The 17,500-nt window shown below is 54.1% G+C and overlaps 1 protein-coding gene across 5 annotated transcripts in view; it reads right to left on the reverse strand.

Moving 5' to 3' along the window:
- mast2 (microtubule associated serine/threonine kinase 2) overlaps positions 1-17,500 on the reverse strand; it is a 137,769-nt gene that overhangs the window by 89,738 nt on the left and 30,531 nt on the right. The window lies entirely within an intron of this gene.

The raw sequence follows: 17,500 nt of genomic DNA on the forward strand, positions 1-17,500 counted from the left end.
AACGCGCACGTCTAAATTCAGAGCACAGGCTGCTTTATGGAGGGTACTCTGCCACCACAGACAGTACTGCAGCGATCAGAAGCTTCTTCCCACACCGCATTATGCCGACGGTTAGCGGTTAGCGCCGCGCTCCTTCTCCCCAGGCAGAGAGAGGCCATAAATTAATAATGGAAGTATTTTTTCGCGGGCCGGCTCTCTCCCGGTGTTCATGCGGAGCCCTCGCGCGTCCCTGTCGCAGCACGGGACAGGAGGGCTGCTAAATATTTGATTAGGGAAACGTGCGGGAGGCTGGATAGCGGGCGCACGCAGACACGCTGCGCCTGTCCTGTAAGAGCGCAGGACCTAGGGGTAAAAAATTTTTTTTTTTTTAAACGCTCAGTCTAATCAGGCCTTCTGGAGCCTTCTGCAGTTCCTCTGCACTTCCGAGCCCCAGTCTGCGCAGGCGGCTGCGTTCGGCTGCGTTCGGCTGCGGGTTTTAGAGATTCACGGCCCGGTAGAGGAAGTCACAGCTATGGTTGGAAACATCAAAAAAAATCCTGATTCCAAGTGGGAAAAAGAACGGTAGTGAAGACAGCTCTTGCTGCAGAGTGTGTGTGTGTGTGTGTGTGTGTGTGTGTGTGAGAGTTTACACTGATATGCACACAAAGCGACACCAACCTGGACGAGCGTGAAACTGCAGACGGCCGGATCAACTTGGCGAGGTTCGCGGTAAAAAGCCTCCAGGAGATTAACAGCCACATGTAAATCAGTAAGGGGAACCGAGAAGCCCGTAAGTGAAGAACAGAACGAAGGGGGGGGGGGGGGGGCGGAGTGTTTATTGAATGTCCAGTGATTTGCTGGCACAGGGCAGGATATTGAGAGACGGGAGAGCTGGGGAGTCAATTCAATCTCCCCCCCACCCCCCCACCCCCCCTAATAAGTGAGGGCTTTCAGATATGGCCAAACAGGATTACCTCATCCCTCCTTTCTGTGGGGGAGATATCCACACGCCCCTGTGATCCTGGAGGCTTTCTCTCCACTCTAAACGAATTAGCAGATCTCCTGAAACCGACAGCCAGCCCTCCTGTCCAGACGCGGCTAAACGAATCTGCTTCCGCGCTCCACCAGCGCTAACCGTTTCACCGAGCTGGAGAACATTCGTCCTCAAATATGGCAGCAAAGTTCTCCCCCCCCCCCCCCCCTTCAGTCCACTATGACATCTATCATAGGGAAAGAAAGAATATCAGATTAGCCACATCCTTAACTCATTTAAAAAATCTCTGTGCTGTTCTTTCCAGAATGTTCCATCTCACAACGCAGCTAACGCAAGCCTACCGAATCTTGACAGGCAGCCATGCTTGTGTTTTTTGATTCAGGAACATTGGGACTGCAAGGAAAAGGAATTTAAAAGAGCTTTTATTCAGAAGGAAAGTAAATCTGTATTGAATAACATTCTGGGCTACGTGCTGCGCTATTCGCTTGTTTCCCTCCTTTCAGAATTTCATTTACCATTTAGAATTCTTCAGAATTCACACTTGGGTTGGACGTTTGAGCACTTAAGGCATTTCATGCCTCAGCTTAATCAATACTGACCCATTAATGAAGGTAGCTCAGCGTCGCTGCGGTTGCCACGCTAACAGGGAAGAATAAAAACATGGACAGGGCTGGAAAAGAGAATGGGTGACCATGAGACCTGCTGTTAATGACTAGATGGTAACAAAAGCCATTCAGTCATCCCTTCACTTAATCCACCTCCATCTGAGACGCATTCCAAACGGCCATTTTCTCCCTCAGTGCCATCTGACTCAGTCCGTACTGACAGTATTGTGAAGGTCATCTTTTATGACAAACACAAAATCGCATCCATCCATCCCTCACTCAGCTGAACACGGATGTTGTATGGCTGTTGTGTTTGTGCCTGTGCCTGTACAATGCGGCGTGCTGGCTACATGGATCAGGCCGGGTCTCGTCCTTCCCCTCGTCTCCCCCCCCTCACTCGCATCAGTGATGTCACAATGCTTCTCTACCTCGCCTGTCCACTTCCATGGACGCTTCCCCCTGATTGGCTGCTTACATGCTTTTTTTTTTTTTTTTTTTTTTACCTCATCCTCCTTAACGTGCACAATGTGTCCCGTGCTCCTCTGCCTCACCTCTCTGAGCTTCTGCTGTGTCGGTCACACCTGCTAGCCGTGCGTGTTAAAGTCACGGGTTCGGCCGCATCCCACAATCCACCTGGGCGCGCACCTCCATCCTCTTTGAGTCAGTCCCTCTGCTCTCCACCCAGAGCGCTAGCGCCCGAGCGCTAACTCACACAGCTAAGCCCGGGCTTTCTTCGCACGCGCTCTTCGCCCCGATATCCCCCTCTTCCTCCACTCCGCCCAGACTCATTCGCTCGCTCACACACTCCACCTCCTTTTGATTTCAGCTGATTCACTCGCTTCAGTCGCTTTTCTTCTTCTAGCGTCTCCTTCAGTCCCCCCCCACCATCTCCTTGAGTCCCCCCCGTCTCCCCAGTGCCACGCAGCCCAGCTGGGGGGACTGCTAAAATGGCGGAGGACGCGGTGCGAATTGGGGCATCGCTAAGAGCCGTGACTCATCATTCCAATTGGGAGAGCGCTAAAAGCACTTGAGCAAAACACTGAAGTACCAGAAAGGAAAAGAAAAACACCTGTCACAGGAACTGATGCTGATCAGACCAATGTCTCCCTTTTGTGTACGAGGCTATGGGATCCACGTTATCTATACTGAAATAACGCTTTCTTAGGGCCCGCATAGGGACTGCGATGGATGGCATTTCAAGATCTAGGAACACACATCACAGCTTTTTAATCCCGTCCAAGGCCTTCTCTTGAATCTGTCAGACTGTGAGGATGTCGTCCTCTGATCCGTCGTCCACATCAGTGCAAGTAGCGACATGCAGATCTCCACTTCTCCACTCCTCCCTTCCTCTCTGGAACTCTCGCTCTTCCAAAACGCCCGCCCCCCCCCCCGAAGGCTCGCATTTCTGCCCTCTAAAAACAGCCGTCTCCTCTCGTGGTCACCACGGTGACAAGCGGCACCCTAACCCCTGCTTCTCTTTGTGTGGGGGCATTAAAGTGAGCCGATGGGGGAAGAGATGAGCGAGGCGGATAGACACAGCGGCTCAGGCAGGTGCAGTGCATTATCTGCGAAAATTACCCACAAGCACACACACACACGTCAAAGGAAGGGACTTAAGGGAGCTATAAGACGAGCAGATGAGTGCTATTTATAAATGAAAGACAGGTATATGCAGAAATGAAGATTTAAAACCACATGCTGTTGTTGTTGGGAAAAAAAAGAGGAATGCAAATTTTGCATAATTTAGGTAGCATGTAGCAGTAATCAATGCAGCCAGGGCACGAGACAAAAAGAACTGGATCACACCCATAAGCTCAGCCACTGTTGCTAACACACGGTCAGAATCCACGCGCTGACAGGTAGACACAAAGACAAAGACAAACTCCAGCTTCCTGCACCTCCCGCTGTGCAGCATCTGCATGATCTGCCTCAGACAGACCACAGACTCCCTGGGGCTGCTGCAAGCACCCTCATTGGCTAATTACACTTCCACCGTGAGGGGGAGGGGCAGAGCAGGGCTGAGGGGGCGGGGCAGAGCAGGGCTGAGGGGGTGGAACAGGGCTGAGGGGGCGGGGCAGAGCAGGGCTGAGGGGGTGGAACAGGGCTGAGGGGGCGGGGCAGAGCAGGGCTGAGGGGGCGGGGCAGAGCAGGGCTGAGGGGGCGGGGCAAAGCAGGGCTGAGGGGGCGGGGCAAAGCAGGGCTGAGGGGGCGGGGCAGAGCTGGGCCGAGTGGGCGGGGCAAAGCTGGGCCGAGTGGGCGGGGCGGAGCAGGGCAGAGGGGGCGGGGCCGAGCAGGGCTGAGGGGGCGGGGCCGAGCAGGTCTGAGGGGGCGGGGCAGAACACACATGCATAGGATACATTCCAAGGCCATCAGAACCAAACACCCCAGCTATAGTATGGGTCTGCGATCACACAAAATTTAAAAAGCCGTGGGTGGGTAATGGAGAATATTTTAACACGCAGCGTTTGTGAAGAGACACGGGCTGAGCCTCATTATTAAGCATTAAAAACACAACGCCATTCCCTTCTTGCCATTGCCTAACCCCTTAACATGCCACACAACCACACATAAACACTCAAATAAGCTGCAGCCAAACCACAGGCCGTGTGCCACTCAACAGCCGTACGCACAGGCCAGCTACAGACGGCTCTGCGGACCGTGTGCACCGCGGCAAACAAAAGCTTCTGCACTAACGGCACAGAAACAATGTGGCTCCCCCGACTGCGGTACCAATGAGCCGCACGGACAGGACCGAAACACACAGAGCAGCGCTTTATACCAGAGAAACACAGCAGCGCGTTCCTATCGGTGTGTGTGTACCACAGCCCACAGCACTGCCTCCCAATAACACATCTGAGAGGGAAAGTAAAGGCCCTCTAACGCCGATGTGGAAATCACTGAGCGTTTCCCAGACGTGGTGGGGGGGGCGGGAGGGTGGGGTCATACCAGCAGCAATCGCGCGCCCGTTAAAAGCATCGGCGTGAAACAAATCCAATAGTTATTAATGATGACGAGGGCGATCGATGGGCGCGGTGAGCACGCGATGCATCAGGGGTAACGCGACGCGCAGCTCGGCTAACGGCCCGTCAGAAACGCACGGGCCGGGGGAGGGTAAGGGGATCCGGCCAGCGGAGCGGTGATCGATACGCCGCGGGTACGGCCCGTCTGACCGAGCAGCGCCGGTGCCGGTGACGCCACGAGCCGCTAGCCGCTAGCCGACAGGGCCCCCTCTCGTCCCCCGTGAGGGACACAGGGTGCGCGGTGTGGGTGTCGGGTTCAGGATGCAGGACGCAGGTCTCGCAAGGCGGCTTGGTCAGCTTCCTCAGAGCGGAGGAAGGAGGGAAGGAGAGAGGGAGAGAAAGAGGGAGAGGGAAAGGGAGAGAAAGAGGGAGAGAGAAAGGGAGAGAGGGAAAGGGAGAGGGAAAAGGAGAGAGAGGGAGAGGGTCAGATAGAGAGAGGGAGAGAGACGGAGGGAGGCCAGGGGGAAAACAGAGGGCGAGGGAGAGAGGGAGAGAGAGAGAGAAAGAGAGAGACAGAGGGAGAGGGAGAGAGGGAGAGAGAGAGAGAGAGAGAGAGAGACAGAGGGAGAGAGAGAGAGAGACGGCCCTTGGGCGGACTTCATCCTGTTACTGTGATGGATAGGGGACATTAGAGCCAGCGCACAGAACAGCACACTAAGCCGCCCCAAGAATAAATCAAGAAAGCAAGAAATGTCGTCATACAATTAGAAAGCTAATATGCAGGCCGGCTCTCTTAATTAAAGCGCACTCGTTTAGCAGGGGGAGGGGGCGGGGCCTGTGGGGGGGGCGGGGGGGCCTCAGTCCCTCATTTCCCAGAGTGCAGCTGCTCTGTGTCCAGCGCTGATCCGGCAGCACTGCGCCTCTCACTGTGAGAACCGCACCAGCACAGCACTGCCCCCTGCAGGGCCCAGCCATTAACCCAGGGGGAGCACTCATTAAAGGAGTGAGAAGCACATGCAAGTGTGTGTGTGTGTGTGAGGAAGACAAAGCGTTTGATGTGTGTGGTGTGTGTGTGTGTGTGAGGAACACAAAGCGTTTGATGTGTGTGGTGTGTGTGTGTGTGTGTGTGTGTGATTGAGGAAGACAAAGCATTTGATGTGTGTGTGTGTGTGTGATTGAAGAAGACAAAGCTTTTGATGTGTGTGGTGTGTGTGCGTGTGTGATTGAGGAAGACAAAGCGTTTGATGTGTGTGTGCGTGCATGTGTGCGTGAGTCAGTGTGTGTGTGAAAGACGAAGTGTTTGATGTGTGTGTGAGTGTGTGTGAAAGACAAAGTGTGTGTGTGTGTGTGTGTGTGTGTGAGGAAGACAAAGTGTTTGATGTGTGTGGTGTGTGTGTGTGTGATTGAGGAAGACAAAGCGTTTGATGTGTGTGTGTGTGTGCATGTGTGTGTGTGCAAGAGCCAGTGTGTGTGTGTGAAAGGCAAAGTGTTTGATGTGTGTGTGTGTGTGTGTGAGAAAGACAAAGTGTGTGTGTGTGTGTGTGTGTGTACCTCTCAGACCCTTTCCCGCACTGCAGCACTAGTAGGATTTCAGAGAGCCGTTTCTCTCACAGACTGAACCCATTTAGCTTCAGACTGGACTCTTATATTTCTGTCACCTCGTCAGTCTGTGTGCGTCGATACCCAGCCGGGGCAGAGTGCTGCAGATCAGACGTCCCGAGCCTTAAGAAGCAGACCAGACTTCAGGAGGAAGACCCCGGGGACTGACTGGTGTACGCGGACATCAGACGAGTATCAGAGGATACACCGCGTTCCACCGCTTAAACAAGAACAGCAGCAGCACTGTGCAGCCTGAGGAGAATAACAATGAGAGCGTACACAGGGCACTGCAGAGGGAGCAGCGCTGCGCTGAGCTGAACCCTAAGAGCGCCACGCTTCCTCAGGTGAAAATGAGAAACATCGCACCGTGGGGGGGGGGGGGGGGGGGGGGGGGGAGGGAGGCTCGGGGGAGGGTGTACGGGGACGGGACGGTGCGTGCGTTCCATACTGTTTACAGGGAGAGCCGCTGGGACTTGCGGTCCAAACTAAACTAAGACCAGGTCAAAACCTGGTATACGGCTGGACCGGCCGACCAATGGCGTGACTTCATCACTCAGTCACTCAGTCAGTCACAGACATTCGCGTTTGTTAGGGCTGGCCCCGCTGTTGCAGTCCAGCCAAAAAGTGTGTGCCCACCCCCAAGAGCTCAGGCAGCAACAGCCATGAGGGTCACCTACAGCGCAGAGACTCACTGCACCAAAGGGACGCGTTTGGAGAGCTCACCCAGGTCCTCTGTGCACCCTCAGAATGACTGGATCTTTGGTTGTATGGCTGATTCTGTAAAACGATTCTAAACCTCCCCATCTCCAGCTCATAGTCCTGAACTGCTGACACTGAATGCATTTGCACATTACATCTATCGCATATTTCAGTGTCAGGTACGGGGGCATGCAGCCGGTGAGCTTTAACAGGAAGAGGTCTTCTTTCTCCACTTCCTTTACGGTCTGTAAGGTGCCAAAAAACATCAATACCTGATGTAGTAGCCGGCAATACCAAAGCGTAGCATTTAAGAATCACTGGAAGGACTCGGTATACGCATTTGGATTTTAATTCTGAATGGTGAAGACTTTCTAACAGGATATACCCAGGTCAGTGAGGCACAGCACTGAGGAGGTGTCCTCAAACCACCTCCACACACTTCACCTCTCCTCTCCTAATCCCAGCCTGGCTTCTGTCCCATAAACCTGTCCCACGCGCACATCCTCCCCCCCCCTTCGAGGAAATCGACTGGTCGCACACAGTTTTTGTTTGTCTGCGGCAGTGACTGGCGTGGCAGACCGGTTGGTGCACTGAACATATTCACAATGGTGGGAGTGATGTCAGAGCGGGGGGGGGGAGGTGGGGGGCGCGATCGATGTGAACGGGAGGAGGGTCAGAGGGCACGGTGCCACAAACACGGAGCGGATCTTAAATCCTTCCGGCGTGTGTGGTCGCAGTTGAGGCTCCCTCTCTCTCTCGCTCGCCCCCGATCGCAAGCCTTCCGAACACCAGGGCCCACCGCAGGACAGGAAGACAGGGAACAGGACGCATCACAGGGAGAGCGGCCAATCGGGCGAGGCGCACTAGCCACGCCTCCTCGCTGTCAGCTCACACGATGACGTTTCATCTTCGGACACAAACTTTCCAACAGGACAGAACAGGGTCAGTGAGGCACTGAGCAGGTGTCCTCAAACCACCTCCACACACTTCACCTCTCCTCTCCTAACCCCAGCGCCTGGCTCCTGTCCCATAACCCTGTCCCACATGGGGACAGGGTTCGAGGAAACAGAGCAAACAGCTTTTATTTGTCTGCGGCACAGTGCCTGGCGTGGCAGACGCGTCTGTGGCAGAAGGGACTGTAGGGCGGGGTAAACGCGGCCTTCTGAAACCCACGGGCAGGGAGGACAGCCGTTAATTACCTCTGAGCAATTAACTGCCCCGAAAGCGGTCGCCTTGTTAACATCGTTTATTACCGTGTCCAATCAATCACTGCAGCAATTACAGACAAGTGATCAGTAAAAAGCTAGGGTCAGCTGGGTCAGGCCAAGGGGGGGTGGAGGGGTGGTGGTCAGACTTGGGGGGGGGGGGGGGTTGGACAGGTTGGTTTGAAAGGCACTTTCCTTCACTCCAATTTCTGTTCCTTAGAAACAGAGTTTCCCTGCTGTTTGCAGACTGTAATGTCCTCTACACTGGACTCTTTCCACTCACAATGAGATTACAGAATACCAGGTTCAGCAGGCGTACTGAAATATGGAAAAGGACAGAAAGATGTCAGCGGTACACTGAGCATCCCAAGCCGGGCTGTGTGTGACCTGCGCGCGTCACGCTCCTGCAGCTTCACGAATCTAAAGCGAGCGTGAACGACGGAGAGCAGCGCCGACGCTCGCTCTGCCGCTCCGCTCAGATCAAACAGCAGGAACGACGCCGAAGAGCGCCGCACGGCAGCTCCTCATCCTCTACAGCTAATTATCCAGGAGAGGAGTTCACTCTCCCCTCCTCGAGTCCCATTACACACACTCGATACCAGCCGCTGGAACACCGGGGGAAAGGGGCTTCATTTAAAGGCGGTGTGGAAAGTGTTACTAATACGAAAAGCACCCGCAGTGACAGATTTCAGGGTATAAACAAAACAACATTGCAGTACCGAAACCACAGCTGTTGATTTGTTTTCGTCGCCCCGAATCTGCGCTAACGCTATCGGAAGCGAGCGAGGCCCCCCGACAGCCTGACGTTGAGAAACACGCAGAGGATGAAATGGTTATGGAGCTCCAGAGGAGCCAGGAGAACCGTGTGTCTGTCCCTTAATTCTCACCTACGGAAGCGGCAGAACGGAACACGGAGACGAAAGCTGCCCTCGATTATGACTGACAGAGGAACCTTCAAACACGAGGGGGGGGGGGGATGGGAATGAAAAACAGAGAAAACACATTTATACCGCCCCCCCCTCCCCACCCCACCACCCGACAGTTGCCAAGGAAACCCTGCGTGTCTTTTGTCCCCGTCCGCATTCCACGCAGAAATAGATATGATCAACCGGACGCCGTGGCAACGAGATGGAATGGCGTCGGGGCGTGTCATCGGGGCCATGCCTCACCGCGGCTGCTGAACCGACCGCAGCTGGGCTGGGGAGGAGCTGGGGAGGGTCACACAGCGGCACGCGGGTGACATGCTGAAGGACTGGTGAGGAGGAGGAGGGGTTTAAGAACAAAGGCGCTACCGTACAAGCACAGTTTCCCAGACGTACTGCACAGCGACACTCACTCCTGATTAAGGAAGCCATTCGGGCTCTGCGACTGCCTCCAGTGGGCTCACACGCGGCTGGCTCCCGGCGGCCCCGGCGGCCCCCCCGGCCCCCGCGGCACGCCGCGCTGGGAGGCTCAGTTTGGGCAGGTTATGAGCCCGAGCAGGTTTCGGGCCGAGGAAGGGCCGCTTCTGAGCGGAGAGGCAGCGGGAGGGGAGGAAGTAGGTCACGGCGGATGAGACCGGGGAGGCGTGTCATCGATCTGCCGGCGGCGTCCATTTTCACGGCGAGGCCGCTTCGTTAAGCGCAGCGCCGAAACGTCACGTCCAGGCCTTCGGTTTTTTGGGATTTTTAAAGAGGCAGGAAGGTGACAGGCTGCGGGGGTGCTACAGGAGAGCTAGCGCCTGCGGGGTGCTACAGGAGAGCTAGCGCCTGCGGGGTGCTACAGGAGAGCTAGCGCCCGCTGCGTGTGTCACACCCGCCGGCCCGGGGACAGTTCGGTTCCGTCCCGTCCCGCCGATGAGTTTACAGCAGGGGGAACAGCCCGCCCCCGTTCCCAAACACCCCCCCGCCCCCCCAGAGGTCCGCTACACCCCGCTGCAGTGAAAATGACACACTCCTCACCCCCAGGGGCGAGACGTCTCCCCATCCCCAACACCTCAAAAGCCCACAGCGCGTTTAACGCACTGCGTATTCCAGACTCCACACTTCTATTCTCCGTGTCACTAAGACAAATGGTTTTTCAGATAAAAGATCTTTCCACATTCACACAGACTCTCGCGCTGAATGAAGGTCATTTCATTCGAGATGCTTGTCAATTGTAAGGGTTCGAAACAAAAAAAGAACAATGCAACTTGTAGCTAACATAACACCGCCCTTAACAAAAGGCATCCAGTGACCACCATTCTGCCATACCGGAACAGCATTTCACAACTAAAACAAAAAGCATAAACAGTAACCGCCTCCACGCAGCTCGCCAGGCAGCACCTGAGACAAAAGCTCTGGGGGCACGATCGATGTGAACGGGAGGAGGGTCAGAGGTCACGGTGCTGCACAGGCCTGTCTCCAGCAGGGAGGCTCCACAGATACGGAGCGGATCCTAAATCCTTCCGGCTCCCTCTCTCTCTCTCGCCCCGAGATCGCAAGCCTTTCCGAACGCCAGCGCCCACCCCGCGGGACAGAGGTCAGGAAGCAGGAACGCGTCACGGGGAGAGCGGCCAATCGGGCGAGGCGCATTAGCCACGCCTCCTCGCTGTCAGCTCACACATGCGGAGAATGAAACAGTGCCCAGCGATGATGTCATCGCTCAAAGGCAATAGGCAGCGAGCATGTGGGGACCACATTTGAGCTGGAACAGAGACCCATTCACTGTAGCGCCTGCCCCCCCCCCCTCCCCCCCCCCCCCCCCCCCCCCCCCCCCCCCCCCCCCCCCCCCCCCCCCCCCCCCCCCCCTACGCCACTTCAAACACACTCTGCACTTCCTTTATGGCTGGCGTCTTCAAAGGGAGAAAGGAGAGCAGGCTTGCTTTGCAGAAAAGGGTTTCGGTTAAAGTCTTAACCTCGACTGTGTGATCTCTTTAAGGGAGGGGGGAGGGGGGGGAAATTAGGCACAGCAGTCGATGAGTAGCCCGGGGCCGTGAATAACGTTCTGCTTTGTTTCCATCCCCCGTGCTCCAAACGCGCAGCGATGCCGAGCGGAAGGATTTCATTTTTCATACGCACGTACCGGTTATCTGGCCTCCGTCCAGCAGGGGTCACCGCGGGGGCGAAATGATCTGGCAATAACACAACGTATATTTTTAAAAAGCGTAATTAACTATATTTGTACAGTGTGAACTGACTCACGCCGTACAAATATAGGCACAACATGTTTTCCCCGCCTACACGTTGTAGACCTTTCCCTTTTAGAAGAGGGAACCAGTCCACTAATATTATGAATACATGTTTACTTTGTCAGGTCCACTGTGCCTCTGAGAGTCTTGGAATGCTTTACTTTTCAATCGGGTGGGATACATTTTAAGAGCTCACACAGCAGCCGAAAACTGGCCACCGCTAATTCCACAATAAAGGCTGGCCCAGAGACCCAGAGCAGACACCCTCACCTACACGCATTACAGCTTAACCCCACACAGCCTGTGAACGACTCAATTACTAACACGCAGGCGAATACAAACAAAACGCAGCCAAAACTACTAGCCAAACAAACCCTGACCTTTTTATGAGTCTTAAGACACATATTTAATGTTACATTTGTATTATATTCATTTGAGATTAAGAGACATGTTATCCTTATGCCTGGGAATCCAAAAAGCCCTGGTCATTTCGGGGAAACCTGACCTGACCCGAGGAAAAGCAGATAAGATCTCTCCTGGAAAACACGAGCACACACTGAATGTGCAGAACAGAGCAAAAACAAGCTTGGGTTACAGAAACCAGAGCGCCAGATATATCTAATTACCAGACTGCATTAGCATTCGTACCCACGCTAAGTGCATTTCATACAGGAGTAATGAAATTGGGGAATGCCAAAGAAGGATTTAGAAACTGCATGAAGGAGGTCTGGGAGGTGGTGGTGGTGGTGGTGGTGGGTGGGGTGGGGGGTAGTTGGGGTACAGATAGGGGGAAATAATTCATGAAGTGTGCCAATGATCATAATAATCCCTCAGCAGGCAAGCACACAGCTTCACATCATTTTAAGGACATGAATTTTAAGGACGTGAATTCAAAAGCCTTAAACCAGCTGGAAAGCAATCCATGCTATTACAAAAGACAAATCAGTCAAATTAATAGATTATTTCAGCTACGTCCAATGTGCGATTCAGCCACATTGCAGATCTGTAATGCAGGATTGCTCATGTGAATATAAAAAGGCAATAAAATCATGACTTTAGAACAGACGTCATCCTCAGAGTTTGGTCCACATCCACTCCAGCGACTCCCTGCTGCTCAGCTCCCGAGTTCCCGTGGCCCAAAAAAACAAAGCCCAGCCCTCATCTCCAGGTTGGGCCACTCTAAATATAGAGAACAAAGCTATTTGGGGAAAGTAGGCCAAGCAGAGCACGGGGGGAAAAAAATGCGCTTGAAAAAAAATGAGTCCCAAAAAAGCAGAAAGTAGGTATAATTGTTTGCTTTTACTTCCGGAAGCAGAGAGAGTGGACTGCGAACTGCTAAAGTAAACCATCAAAAAACAACCCAGTCATCTGGCAAAATATTTACTCCTTTCTCAATCCGGTTAAATCACTGAAAAGCAAGCATTACCCAAGTCCACTGCATAATCTCTCCAGCCTGACATTGATATTGAACTTTGTCAAAACAACAAAAAAACATAATAAGCAAACAGACGGCGATTACACACGCACATCTCCTGACGCAGTTTCTCTAACTCAATAACACGGCTGTGCTGGAGGACCAGGGTTCTGCAGTCTCATCGCCGGGCCGGAGTCTAACGTGTGCCTCAGTGCTGCTGCAGCCCGTCTCTTTATCAGAACCGGCGCCGGCGCCAGAACACTGTGGCGGATGAGCCGCCCGTACACCTGCCTGCCCACCGGCCCACCTTCCCCAGCACACTGGACCGGCACGCTGGCCTGTATCTGGGCCGAGCCTGGCTCTCTGTGCAGCAGAACACCACTCACGCAGCCTCTTTGAGGTCGGCACCTCCAGCGCTGGAAAGATCAGCCCCCCCCCCCCCCCCCCCCCCCCCCCCCCCCGGACCACCTCAGCCTCATCCTCAGCCTCAGGCTCAATAGCTCAGGGGCTGGAGCCGGGTTTGAGGCCCTTCTTACGTCATCACCATTTACATGCTCTGGTGTGCGCTTCACAAAGAACACAGGGACCTCTTCAGAGAGGAGAAGGTTGTTAAGCAAGATGCCCAAAAAGGTTTTTAGACCCTTTAAACTGCGCTTTGGCTCACGTACAGCAGGAGGACGGGCTCTCACTTAGGGACAGAAACACAGTCATTCAGCTCCAGGCTGCATGTTAAACAGGCCGAGGTCTGCGTTTACGGCTTCATGCTTTATATATTTTACAGCTCCTTAACTGCAGGGCCCCCGAAGCGTTCCGGACCTTTCCGTGATGGGGTGTCTCACATGGTTGGGCGGAGCCTTTCCCGGGACGCCGCGGCGATATCGTTTCGTATTTTCGTGCCGTCACGGCTTCACGCGTCGTACACACCGAGGCGAGAGCGCTGTCAATCACAGCGCCCCCCCCGCGCCGTCCCCGCCCCGCGGAAATCCCCCGAGGGCGACGGAGCACAGCAGAGGGATGCAGCTGCGCAGAAAACAGAGCGCTTCCATCTCTCCATCTCTCTCTCCAACTCTCTTTCTCCCCCTCTCACACTCACACACTCTCTCCATCTCTCTCTCCATCTCTCTCTCACACTCACACACTCTCCATCTCTCCATGTCTCTCACTCATACGCTCTCTCTCTCTCTCTCCATCTCTTCCTCTCTCCCCGCTTCCAGCTGTACACCCTCCTCTTGGTCCCACACTCCCACCCCGCCCCCCTACAAACAGAAAACGCCAAACCCAGTCCTTCCGGCACCTTCTCCAAAACGACGCGACGGTTTAATGCGATGGAGTTCGGCAGCATGCATGTGCACGTGCACGCTCCTGGCCGCACCACCCGATCCCTCCCTGTAAGAGCGAGAGCGTCCTGGACTCAATCGCCTCCTCCTTCCTTTTGGGAGGCAGCTGTGCTCTTCAGCCGAAGGGACGGGGCGGACAAAGGGCCCGGTGCTGAATGGGCAGGCGCTGCATTCATCTGGCCTTTCAGACGCGTCCGGAGCACGGCGCCAGAAACAGGGCCTCCGCACGCACCCGGGGGGGGGGGGGGGGGGGCCGCGCCTCATTTACAAGCGCTTGACCTTCCCAGCTCCCGGGCTGAGCCGCAGCGCAGAAAAGCACACATTTGCAAAAGAAAAAGGAGGGATGGAAATTGGCCGGTGAATTCGGAGAGAGGCGGCAGCAGCGCCTCTTCTCCCTGATTACGAGCCGTTTCAAAAGGCAAAGCCGCCCGTCCCCTGTGACCGTCTGCATGCATTTTAATGACGAGGCAAAAAAAAAATCTATTCCAGGACGGGACAATAGCATTGCCCCCTTAGAGCCAGCGCCCGTTCATGCAAAGACTTTCATTTTTATAATGTGCGAATGCAAATCGCATGCAAATTTCACCATATGGTAACGACTGCGTACGAACCTCGTCCCACATCGCTCTCCAGCCACAGAGAGGAGTTTTACATTTCAGGAACAGGAAGATATTTGAACTTTAATTTCCCTAAACGGGCTTTAAAAATGCCTGTTCTCAAAATTCTGAAACAAATACGTCAGTTCTCCCCCAGCGCCCTGCACCTTGTTCCACAGAGTGCTGACAGACAGACAGACAGACAGGCAGGCAGGCAGGCAGGCAGGCATAGACAGACAGGCAGGCAGACAGACCCTCTCCTGAGGCTGGTCTCGCAGAAGGAGGCCCACAGCAGCAGGTTTACTGCCTGTTCTGCCCTGCGTTCCCCATTAGCTCAAACTGGAAGAAACCGCATCACAAGCCTCGGTGGGAGGGGCCTGTCGCTCACGACAACCGCCCGCAGGGCTGGACCGCAGCGTTCTAACCGACGCTCGCAGTGCGTGTACAGGGGCCCTGTCCGGGCCTGTCGGCACACCTGCACCCCCCCAGGGGACGTCAGAGGCGCTGGAGTTCGGGGAATGCGTCTGACATCGCCGTGCACCTCCAGGGCCCGGGCCATCGGGAGCAGGACGAAGGCAAGCGCCCCCTGCTGGAGACTCCCCTCCATTACAGGCGACCTCTGCCTTCGAATCCCCCCCGCGACTTCCCTGCGCCATCGTCAAATCAACCTGCCCGCTCTCAAACGAACAAGTCTGCAACAGGAACTCACGCAGTCCGAACCTCTGAGCCGAACCTTTCATCCCACAGTTTCTTGCGAGACAATGAGGTTTGGACTGGGCTGCGACTTTAAGCCTTTAAATGTGTCAGAGCCTGTTTAACTCCCACCAGCGATAACCTAAAAAAAGACTTTCTCAGGGAAACAAACCCACCAGTGAGAAACGAAGGCCAGAGAGCCCGCGCAGACGAGCAGAGGAAGGCTCCTCAAATAAAGCGCTCGGGTTCCAGAGGGCACAGCGGCCCCAAAGGAGAGGAAGGTTCCTCTTCATCACGCGTGCATTACTGTGAGGTTATGAAGCTTTCACACAGCATAAGCAGCTTCAGCATCACGGCTGCTCAGAGGCACTACATTTCAAAACTCATTGTGGCTTTTTCACACCTCTTTAACATAAAAGGGTCCATTTTCTTTCCACTCTACAACAGGCTCCAGCACCATACGCTGTAAAAGTGGCTTATATAAGAGGGCAGCGCTGTGTTTTGTCAGAGGGAGGTAAGTATCACAGAGAACAGAGACTGGATAATGCCTTTCTGTACTCCCAGCAAAAATCATCCTGTTCTTTATCACATCGTCATCATTATTCATGTGCTACAGATGGAAACCCATTCACTGCAGTCAACGGCCATACCACCATTACGCGACCATTTATTTATGCTTCAGATACGGAAGGATTATTGCTGTACATTTTTGGATGTATTGACACAGGTAATCCCTCTGTCGCAGGTGTGTTAAAGTGTTAAAAATCGAGGACTGCTGGACCAATAACATTCGCAATGGTCCAGAAGAGCTCTGGTCAGTGTTCCCACACATTCCCACCCCAGGAACCACCGCAGCTTTAGCCGCCAACCCAGAGGCAACGCTGCCATCTAGTGGCAGAGAGAGAGACAGGCGAGCACTCACACCCCGACATTAGTGGGAAGCAGCGTAATCATTCCAATTAAATAAATGACTCTATAGGAGAGCGGCGCGCCACCTTATTGAATAATTAAGACTAATTATCTCTAAATTATAGTGACGGCTGCGGAAGCACGTGGGAGGCGTTTCAGAAGATAGGAGACGGCTTGTCGCCTGGGTATAGTGCTCAAGAGAGAGGAGGATTCAGCACTGAAAACTGCGCGTGCTAACTGTGCGTGATAACTGTGCGTGATAACTGTGCGTGATCGCTCTGTTTAACAGCATACAATGCTCTAAATGCACATCAGAAATAACTGTGACCTGCCAGGACAAACTCTGTGAAAGCAGTGTGTGTATTACAACGAAAGCTGTAACACTATAATGCAGTAATCGCTGCTGTGCTGCTCAAGTTATCCCATCCAAGTTAGCCTGAAATCCTGGGGGGGGGGGGTGGTACGCTTGTGTTGCAGTGTGTGGGGCAGCCCACTCTGAACCCAGAAATGAATTCCCCCGTGTGGCTGGGGTTCCACTCCCCACCACGGCTCTGTCTGCACTGTGATTCCATCCGCCTCTGCAATCCTCTCGGCTGTCCCCCTATCCAAATAAAGTGAACAAACAATTTAAGGAGGGCTCTCCTTTTTAAAATAAACAAGAACCATTAGCGTGCCTGACTGCTCAGAACAGTAACGGACTTATAACAGTATATCTGTATATGCGTGTAAGTACCAAGGCAAGCCCTGAGCTGCAGTACCAACAATGTACAGCAGGCGGAGCTGTTGTACTGCAGTACATTTCGATGATCATGGCACAGCGTAATGTTCTTTAAGAGTCGGTGAGTCAGACACCTCCTGCTCCAGCTAGCGCGCCCGTGCTGGGGCGTCTGGGTAAATCCGCTCCAGCCTCAGCTCGTAAGGCGCAGGGGAAGTTGCGGCGGGGCACACAGAGCGCGCCGCTCTGCAGAATCCACATCCCCGCAGGCCGGACGCCGGCGTTGTTCTCACCCTGTAATCACTGCACGTCGCTCCAAACTGAGACCTGCGCTCGCGGACCTGGAGCTCCGTTCCACAGCACTTCCCCCGTATCAGAGACAGTTCTGTCTGATCGTTTGGATTTTAACGTATGCATTACACTCAAACTGACTTTCATGAACTTTAATTGATGGGGTCTCACGTGGACAGAAGTCATTTATGCAATGGGCTTTCCGTGTGCACTCCTAAATTGGACAGCCTGCGTGTGTAACAAATGTGAACAAAAGAGAGCTGCAAAGTGATGACAAATCCAGATGAGCAGCGGCTTAGCAGCGCAAACGCAACGGACTGAGCCCAGCTGGAATAAACACTAGCGTACAACGTGAG

This window comes from Anguilla anguilla, chromosome 4 (genome assembly GCF_013347855.1).
Source record: "Anguilla anguilla isolate fAngAng1 chromosome 4, fAngAng1.pri, whole genome shotgun sequence".
Lineage (NCBI taxonomy): Eukaryota > Metazoa > Chordata > Actinopteri > Anguilliformes > Anguillidae > Anguilla > Anguilla anguilla.